The 10,463-nt window shown below is 46.2% G+C and overlaps 1 long non-coding RNA gene across 1 annotated transcript; it reads left to right on the top strand.

The window, feature by feature from the left end:
- The first annotated feature begins 1,414 nt into the window (after window positions 1-1,414).
- Window positions 1,415-4,189, top strand: LOC122168961. The gene is made up of 3 exons (XR_006171433.1): window positions 1,415-1,555; window positions 2,040-2,137; window positions 3,304-4,189. It is a non-coding gene; the product is annotated as an uncharacterized LOC122168961 (long non-coding RNA).
- Window positions 4,190-10,463: the final 6,274 nt, after the last annotated feature.

Raw genomic sequence — 10,463 nt, 5'->3', positions numbered from 1 at the left:
GAAATGAGCCATGGCTCACAGACCTGCAGCTGAAGGAAATGATCTCACATTGCGTGGAACCTGATATTCCCTCTCTCGGCTCTCCAATTTCTCTTTTTTTGTCTAAGCTTTCTCATCTATCTCCTCCTTCCTGTTAGACTGATTTAATTAGATGTCTGACAGCATTCCAACTGCTTCCTCTCACCATCGATGTCTGAGCACTTTGCACAGCACTGACGGTGACTTCACTACTTCGACTGCGGTGTATGGTCCATAGAAGTCAGTATACATCTGCATCTCAGTATCTCTGTGCATGGTCTGCTATGTTGCTACCCATCTCCTTAGAGTCTGTGCTAGAGGCCATGTTATTCCATCTCTAAAACAACAGCAGTGTGACAGGCCAACAATATTTAATTTTCCTTCACACTTCTTAATAAAACTTCTTTTTTTTCTTCTTTAATTCTCCTTTCTCATCTCTGTTGCCATGCTCTGTTTCTTTCTCAGTCCTATCTCTTATGGCACTGCAGTAGACAAACCCAAGGCAACAGCAGTGCAGACATTTTGCAGATGGTACATTCAGAGTGGTGCTGTTGCCATCACTTCATCCTTTAACCACGTTTCTTAATTTTACCACCCTTAACTTCTCTGTTCAGGACAACCAAATTCATATTACGGGTAACTTGGAGAGCTCTGAGCACGGAACAAAGACTTGACAGGAAAGATCTGCACTGAAAGGAGTTTTTGACCAGCTCCCTCGTCCATGATGTGGAGCAGTTTGAAGTTCAGTTTAGAAGAAGGCTTTTGCTTTCACCCTAGAATTGTGCAGGAATGAAATCTTGCAGTACTTGATGTCCCTTGAGCTTGTTCCTGATGAAATATGGAACAGCGCTGAAATATGTCCAGCTCAAGCCATAAATTTCAGGAGGCACTGAAGAGAAATGAGGAACATTTCATCTTCCCACAACACATCTACCTTCAGTCAGTAAAGAAAGTGCCCAAACTGCTGCTCATTATTCTGCCGAGCAGAACCATTTCCCCCATTCATCCCAGGGAGATCAGATCTGGGACAGGACATTGGGTTATTAAAGCCCACTGGAGAGCATGCAAGCTTTCAAACTCAATACAGGAGAGAAATAGGAAGTGGCATCCTACAAAACCACAGCTGTTGTGGTACCCACAACTGGACTGTGGTACCATGAGCATATGTTTCCCATGTCACCACAAGCATGGTTTGGTTTTTGTTTGTTTGTTTGTTTGGTTTTTTGTGAGCTGTTTCTTGCTTTTATTTTGCTTTGGTCACTTTCTTTCAGGGTTTTCCAGGTAACAGGGCTTTTTAAAAATGTTATTTTCCAATTGACTTTCCAGCACACAAGGGTTGGGATGCGACAGGTTGGTGAAAGCTTTTGCATACATTTGTTTCCTAGAAAAACATTTGAACAAGCAATAGGAGAACCAAGTTGCCATGAGGACAAGTGCTGATCTTGCAGATCTGGACAACAGCCCCATTGGAGGGTTCATTAAGATGCCACGTGTTCATCTGAGTTCTTAGTCTTTCTATTCCTCTTCAACTTGCCTGGTAAGCAGAACCTTTTCCAAAAGGATGTTCCTTTGGGATGTCCCATGATGGAAGCTGAGGAGGCACCAGAGGTCTCCTCCCCCTTCCACACATCAAAACCTCAATTGATTTTTCCCTTCTCCTACATAAAGTCTCTTTAGTCTCTTGTGTGCAGTGAACCCCAGTCCTAGACTGACCCCTCCAAGTCTCCCACCCTTAGAAGTAAACCGTTAATTATAATTACATTTTAGAATACACCCAGCACTGAGTCCTGCCTCTGCCAAGGGCACCCTAATTAAGCCGTTTCTCTGCTGTGTGCAGTTCACTCCCTTTTGGCACGCAATGCATGATTAAAGTTAATTTGCTGCTTTTCCAAACTGCCATGAGAAATAGAGCTTCCAGGAAAAATAACAAATAAAGTCCAAACCCCATTCCCAGTACCCTGAACAAGACAAATAATGAAAAGGAGTCAATATCACAAAGGGTAACCTATTTCTTCCAACAGATGATCTCTTCTGTGGTAGCTTTGTCAGTGTCTTCAGCCCCGTTGGACTACAAGCCCATGATGATCCATGGTAGCACTGGAACTGCTTTCACTGCTTGGTGAGTATTGGAAACTGTGAGTGGGACCTGGTGGTATTGTGGTTACAGGGAGACAAACTGGTGTGACAGCCAGGCTGCATATAGCTGAACGTGGAGCAAGCCTGGATGCAAGCCCTACGCGAGCCCCACAGGTACCTACATCTGAACTCCTGAATCATCAAACCAAGGAACACAACACCCAGCAAAGATGATGAGGGAGCTCACATCCTTCCAACAATTAGCCAATAATGACAGGAAAATGTTTCTAGAATGACTTTCCAGGTGTCTCGCAATTAACTTATTGAGATCATGTTCTGGATTGCGATGCTTTATCACTACTGAGCTACTGAATTGGCCACAGATAGTCTGTGCAATGCAGAGAAAAGACAAACAAGTTTGGAGCCAGATCTCCCACTGATATCAAAAGGCAGAGCACTTTTCCTGCTCCACCACTTTGTGCTGCCATTTCAGACGTGCAGCCTGGCCCTGGCTCCCAGTGGAGCCTTGAGGCAGAATTGTCAGACATGCAGAGTAACCTCTGTTGGAATTCGGGATGTCATTAATTTGGTACCCTTATATAAAAATATAGCCAGGGGTCTTCAGAGACTGTAACCCGTCACAGCCTCTTTCCAAATCCAAAATACATTGACTTAGCTCTGACTCACAGAGCAACATGCCAGAACTCAACATCTCACCCTGCAGCATCACAGCTTCCCTTGGTGGTCTCCCACATCGTCCTGGCTGCTCCAGAGAGCTGACACACAGCTCATTACTGCAGCACAGCCTCTTCCATTTGTGTCTGTGGGGCTGTGGGTGCTGCTCTCCCCTATGGCCACGGAACCCCCCTCACATATCCATGAGAAATGCTTCACCCCAGTCAGACCCCATGTGTGCATCCTGGCACGAGGAGCAAAGCAGTCAGCCTTGCCATGTGTGGATTTGCCATCAATGGCTTTTGTTGCATGTCTGATTATTTGGGGTGTTGGTCTGAAGATGGGGGAATTCCTGGAGTTCTGCAAAACTGGCCAGTGTTTGGAGTAGCTTAAAGGTATGGGAAGGAGGAAATCCTACAGAAAGAGACAGGAGGGCAAGGTGCAAGGCAGGCACAGGTGATTACATAATTTCTAAGTGATAAAGTGCCATTTATCATTTACCTCCCATTTTTTTTTCTGTACTTTGTCCTGCAGGCCTTCTCCTCCACAGCAAGATTTTATTCAAATCACAACAGTTCAAGCATTTTATCAAAAATAATGTTCCTCTGCTTCACGAAGACATTATTGCTTAGGGTGAATGACATTTCTCTGATCTACTGTGGCTCTTCAGGTGCAAAAGCAGGAACCTGAAGATAGAGATGCAGCGCTTCACTGACCTGTCTGTATTTCCCTTGCGACTTTTTCTTAGGTGCTGAAATCAGTGGAGCTACTTGAGGCCACAAAGGTGGCAGAAGAAGGAAAACATTTGATTTTGCATAGGAAACTTTCTGATTTCTGGGACTTCTTCCTACTAGGGAAGGATTATTGCAGCCCACCACTTCTGAAACGTCTCAAAGATGGAGCAACCTGTCCCAGAGGCCATCTGCACTGGCACTGGGGCACTTGACCTATCGTGACTTGACCTACGCTTCACGTGAGCACTGTGGGCTTCTGAGCCATGGTTGCTCCACTGCTGCAGACGGAGGAGCAGTCGGTGCCATCAGCCCCAACAGATGAGGAGCATTTCCTGGAGAATCAGTGCAGAGCTGCTCATCTCCAGATCAGCTGTGAAACCAACACACCACGATTCACATATGTTCACTAAAGATGCTGCATTTCCCAAGAGCAGAGGCAGCACATGACTAGATAATTCTTTTCCTATTCTAAGCTAGTTCAGCAACCACAACATTTCCTCTTCCCAGCTTGTGTCACAATCCTGCTGCAAGCTGTTACCACCTGTTGTCTTCTCCCAAGAGAAATTGCTTCCAGCTATTCAAAAATGAGGTGTGTAGTGGCCTTAAGAAAGGTGGTTTGGTGTTTAATTTCCAAAAGTCTTTGCACTGGTTGAATGTAGTAACTGTCTAGGAATTAAAAAAAAAAACAAAACACGCACACAAAGATTTTCCTAGAAAATGGTCCTCAAAATAGGAAAACTATGCAGGCAGACTTCTGAACATCACTAGTGACTTAGGAAGTTAAGTCCAATTATGGAATTCCCTAAGATGCTGAGCCAAATTCTTGTTGAACTTCAGAAAGATGGGGCACCTTGGTACTTCAAGATATCCAGGTATCTCAAGCTCTTATGAGAATCTGGAGCATGGACCCTCAATCACTACAGAAAATGAGATTTTGGTGCCTTAATTACTCACCTTAGGAAATGTTAGTTTTCTATTTTTAAGATGCCTTAAGGAATTCTGCATGATTAGGACTTACAACTTCTAGTAAACCTTCCATGTTCCCAGCTTGCTAACCAGCACTGCTGTCTTAGGAGCTGATGCCATCATGTCCATCACCTCTGGTTCAATGGGCACAGAAGGGTTAAAAGAGTTTAAGGATTTAACTGTGACAAATTATGGAGATCTAGCAGCGGCAGAAAAGAGTTCTAGTAATTATGCTGTCAAACAGCTTTTATTATTCATATGAGGGGAAATGAGAACAATGAGAAGCGCATTTGTGTGCTCTGAATAAGGGCACTGGTTCTTGGCCTTGGCAGCGCTCGTGTTCCTCCTGCAGCCTCTGTCTACCAACATGGAAAAGCAACTAATGAAGCAGCAAGGGGTTCAAGGCAGCATGCAGGGCCCTGGTGCTGAATCAAAGCCCTCCTGCTCATTTCCCTTTCCCCTCATCGCGGGTGGAATTCGGAACTGTTGGTGATTAACCCTGGATAAAGCTGAAAACAGGAGCAAGAAAAACAAGGACAGCCCAGGAGAAGAGCCGGCGTTCATCCTCCCCTTGTGTTTATTTGGTGGTGTTGGATTTCCTGCTCTCTCTGAAGTGCATCTGTAAGCCAGGATGCTGGAGGACCAGCGGGAGCTGGAGTTTGCTGAAGGACCTGTACCTGCAATGAATCACAGCAATTAGAGCTGGCATCTGTTCTTGGTGAGCTCAGCATTTGACCACAAGTGCTATTTTCTCAGGCAGATGAATTCCTAATTCTTCTAGAAATGCAATGAGGATTTAGTCTTAATTCAAAAGAGGTGAGGAAGAGGAGATACTCACATGTGCATACGCAGAGAGGCAGGCACACGACACAGGACAGAATCATTAAGGTTGGAAAAGACCGTTAACATCTTCAAGCCCAAACTCATCCCACCCCCACCATGCTCACCAAACCATGTCCCTCAGTGCCACATCTCCATGTTTAAGAAGATTCTGTTCTCTAAGTATCACCTGTCGTCTGTGAAGCAAACAATCTTCAAGATTACTTCCAAAGGTCCTGACCACAATTCCAGTCCCTCTAGGGAAGACCCAAACATCAGCCAAGATAACTTTGCCCATTGCAGAGCACTCCCAGACCCTGGCAAGGTCTCAGGGCGGGTCCTGTGGCACTCCAGAAGAGGTGTGGACCAGCTGGAAGTGGTCCATAGGAAGGAGCAGAAGGAGGGAGATGTCCCAAAAACATAGAATATGTAGAAAGGCCATTTAATTGGGGTTGGTAATAAAAAGAAAACTTAAGGAAAAATTCCATGGGTGAAGAAGGGACAGAGACACAAGCTGTTCTGCCTTGGGCTGGCTCCATTGCTCAAGGAATCAATAATTTTACAGTTGCTTGTACTGAAAAAAATAGAAAGATATTCTTAAAATAAAGGGGGTGAAGGAAGGGGTGGCATGCATGTGCAGACAAAGCTATCCATTGCCTGAGAGAAATCTAAAAGAAATTTAAGAGAAATTTACAGCCTCCCCTTATGAATATTTTGCAAATGGTAGTGGCTACTTAATAAAAAATATTAAAATGAGCAAAGAAAACTGCTGAAGAGAATGGAATTGTCCACATCGAATGAGGCAGGCACTGGGAGTGCCCATACCTGCTTGCATCTCCTTTGGACCTTTGTGTGTGCTTCACAATGACCTGAACAAGGCCCAACAATTTCCCACTGACGATAAAAGTGGAAAGTTACAGGACTCTCGTGGCAAAGGGGGGCTTCTGCGACTTGTTTCCTGGTTTTAAACCTGAAGAGGGAAATGGTTATATCATCTGCTTCAAACTCTCTTGTGGTAAACTGCCCTGCGGCGTCTCAGCAAGGTAATTAATTTCAGGAGGAATTACCCAACCCTTAATTTTTTCTGAGCAATTATCAGCTCAGGTACCAGCCAGGAATCGAAACGTTCTTTGCTCCGATGATGGCTGGGTACAAGTAGCTGCAGACTCCTCTGCGATGCTGCAATTTACCAGGAAGTCTCCTGCGGTATCTGTCTCGAGATGCCTTCACCCGACGAGCTTGCCCAGATAGCAATCGCAACCTCTCCCATCTACTTAAACGGGCAGTTTTGATGAGCACTGCGAGTTTTGCTCCCTCTCAGCTCGCCGTTCGGGAAGTAGTGCAAAGGGCTTGGGCTGCAGCCCTGCTCCTCACCAGGCACAGCTGGCCAAAGCAGCGTGAAAGTGGCAAAGAGGACTTGTGGGGTCTACAACACAGCTCGTTTCTCTGTGCTGACAGCCCTGGCTGTGTTCTGTGCCTCAGTTTCCCCATCTGTACGTGCATAAACTATCGTTCTTTGCAACACTGTCCCTTTAATGCTCAGTTGTTCCTACCCTAACACTCAGTGTTAGAGAATTGAATTGCTGACCAATCTAGGTTCCTTGTCTGAAGTAGGGTAGTGAAATCTTTGCTCTTCACAGAGTGATTTCTGATGGCCAGTAAGTGAGCAGTAAAGAGCTCTGTGCTATCCCTATAGATTAGATTGGTTATTAGGAATGATTTCTTCTCAAAAAGAGCAGTGATGCAGTGGCACGGCTGCTCAGGGAGGTGGTGGAGTCACCAACCCTGGAGGTGCTTCAGAACTGTGGAGATGTGGCACTGTGGGATGTGATGATGAGGTCAGTAGTTGGATCTGATGACCATAGAGGCCGTTTCCAACCTTAATGATCATCTGATTCTATGTTTCTATAATCAGCTCCTCAGTTCTCCCAGTCCAGACAAGAAGGAGGCTGGGTACTCACTGTTCAGCACTGGTGCCCTCTTTTCTTGCTCAGCTCCAGCCCTTTCCACTCCTACCTTTATTAGCCCAACCTCAGCACTTCTGCATCCCAGCTCTTTTCACCCTGCTCCAAACCAAAGAGGTTCCTTGGATGCTGCTGGCCATGGGGCCTGGAGCCTCCTGCCCCACTTCTGCCCTTCTCTCCCCACCTGATAGGGTCATGCTGGTTCTTCGTGGCAGGGTCACACCTCCAGCTGAGTTTTAAGGTGTTGTGTTTGGTTACAATGCCCTATAAAGGACAGGCTGTGATAAGGGGTGGTGTTTGTGAGACTAGATGAAGGTGACAAACATTTCCGTGTGATAGCAATAGGAACTCTGCACCATCCTTTGTCAGCTCTTCTGGAGCCATGTCTGGCCCCCAAGCCCAAGGTGAGAAGTCACAAAAAAATAGGGTCGTTTCTGAGTCTGTAAGCAGGAGTGGGAGATGATGGAGCTCAACTGCCCTGCTGCATGAGCTGGGCCAGCAGACATCAAAGAGAACCCAATGGTGTTGCAGGCTTTGTTAAATATTGACACTGAGATTGCAGTGAGAGGATGAATTAGGCAGGTGGTGGAGGAGGGAGGAGGATTACGTACTGAATGCCACAGCAGATAGGGGCAGGGAGGCAGGCAGCATGTGGGCAAAGAGACAACAAATAGCTCCTCACTGGAGGGTGGGAAGGAGTTTGTCCTGGATGCAGCTGAACATTGACTTGGCCATACTGCAATGAACTGCTCAGAACTGCAGCGAACAACTTGTACATCTCAAGAGCAAAGAGAAGAATGTGAGAGGTTGGATATTAGGAAGAAATTATTCTCTGAAACAGTTGATGTACTGGCACAGGCTGCCCAGGGTAGTGGTGGAATTACAATCCATGGAGATGTTCCAGAGCTGAGAGCCGTGGCACTGAGGGATGTGGTCAGTGAGCATGGTGGGGATGGGGTGGGGTTGAACAAGGCCATCTCAGAGATCTTTTCCAACTGGCTGAGACCTTCATTTTGCATGCTGCTTGGCAAAGCTAATGACCTCTCATCTACAGCCACAAAAACAATACGTTCATCCTAGACATGGACCTTCTCTTCTGTTACTGCCTCCAGTACCTCCACTTAGAGGTTCTCTTACATACATCAGTTGCACACTGAGAGCTGTTTCTGCTCTGCACGCCAGGAGGTCTCACAGCACCTCTCAACAACCCCCCCAGGATGTTTACAAGGCAGCAAAATGCCCAGTGGTTTCCTCAGTGGCTCCCAGCAGATCTATGTGACAGTGACGTGGATGGAAAACAAGCTGCTGTCTGCTAATTTGGGAGAAGGGATTTTTGGTTTTTGCAGCTCCTCACTGAGCAGGCAGGGGTGGTGGCTGCCTGTGGATGTGATGTTAGTGATGGGAAGACAGAAGAGAAATAGTAGCTGGATAAAAATCACTTGGGAACACAGTGGAGTTAATGCAGGTACTCAGTAGTGTTAATACATGCATCAAGTCAAGCATCTAGATTTGGGGCTATGGCTTATCTGCATGTGCTGTTTATGGGACTGGCATGAAGTCAGTGGGGCTGAGTGATGCTCTGCTACAAGACCCAAATCCTGGCAGCTTTCAGTGCTCCGTAGCCTGTCTCAGGATGCCAGAAGCCTTGTCATGAGCTCAGTGATCCTGGGGGCCAGCCTGAACCTAAGCAATAAGACCAGAGATATTTATATATGAATGCCAAACATGTCAAGATGCCTTATTGGAATCTGAGGGCAGGCTGAGCAGATACAAAGCGTGCTATCAGCAGCTGCCAGTTACAAGACTGACTTCTGCAAAAAGCACTGCAGGCCTTGTTTGCTTTCCTTGGCTCTCATTCAGAGATGATGGAAAGATGATGGAGAAGCTTGAAACAAAGCCCACTGAAGAAGAGGTTGTGCTGGAGAAGGCGTTCTATTAATTGCCAGCTATTCCAGGTGTCCCCGTGCTGTCAGCATACCCTGTGCTGTCTGTAGGGAAGAAAACTCTCCCTGCCCTTCCTGGTGCTACAAGATGGACCCCTCACTCCTGCAATTCCAATGAGCACTTCTGCATAATTCAAAAACATTTTGGAGAAAATCATCTTTGGACTCAGTGCTGCCCAAATGGGAGGGCTGGATTCATCACATCTATCCTGGATGTATACAGAGTATTTGCCGGTATGTGACCTTGCATCCAGAGAGCAGATGAAGATTTGGGTAGCAACCTGTTTGAACTGCATGTGTCCCTGGTCACTGCAGGGGAGTTGAACTAGATGGCCTCTAAGGGTCCCTTCCAAATCAAACAGTTCTATGATGTGCAGTGGGCATGAAGCTGGCATATGGTTATGCTGCAATACAGCACCTGCATGTCCACGATGCAACTGAGATGCAGACAGCACACTAAGGTGCAGAGCCCTACATCACATTGATTTCAGTCATCTTTCACAGAGAAAACAAGAAGCCTGTTTTAGAACAGGCCTATGAATTTACATAGCAATAATCATTTCAATGGCAGCCCCACCAAATGCTCTAGCATCTATCACTTTAAAATGAGGGTGTATGGGATTTCTGCTGTATGCAGTCAAGGGATAGCATGTCAGGGAGATCTCTGCAGTCTCTGTGTGGCTTCTCTGAACCCTTGCTGGATGCTGTGCATCTCCTTGGTGGATCTCCATCTCTGCAGCAGTGCACAGTTCTGCACAAACCTGCACAGGGATGCTGCCCATAGTAACTGTGTGGCCCCAGAACATGGCGTTGCCATTGCCAGCAGCAGGCCATAAGCTTCTTACTTAGCCTGTAAAGCCTCAGGACTGGTCAGAACTGCTTTTGTCATCACTTTTTCAACCTTTATTTCACCAAGTTTTGCTGTGGCATTAATTTAAGTAATTTACCTGGTGTCCTCGACTACTAAGTTTTACTTGCATATGTTAAGTCTGTGGCTAACATGTGAACATGAAGAGTTGGTATGCTGGTTAAAATGTTCCCAGGTGGATCCTGCAGGGATCAAAGAGCAAAGCAGCATCATGGATGCTCCCAAGGGGGGCTGCAGGGGCTGACAGTGAGGCGTTATTCTCTCCACTGAAGCAGCTGCTCTCAGGTCCACAGGAGCGATGGAAGGAGATGCAAAACTCCAAAGGGAAAGGATCAAAACTAGGAAATGTGTGTGTTGCAATTTTAATTGCACTGTTAGTATTAGAGTAATGAAGTATTAG

Source organism: Centrocercus urophasianus, unplaced genomic scaffold, assembly GCF_019232065.1.
Source record: "Centrocercus urophasianus isolate 14NV4802_14NV808 unplaced genomic scaffold, USGS_Curo_1.0 seq_48, whole genome shotgun sequence".
NCBI classification, from domain to species: domain Eukaryota; kingdom Metazoa; phylum Chordata; class Aves; order Galliformes; family Phasianidae; genus Centrocercus; species Centrocercus urophasianus.
The sequence above is the reverse complement of the archived record's forward strand: the minus strand, read 5'-3'. Positions and strand labels throughout refer to the sequence as shown.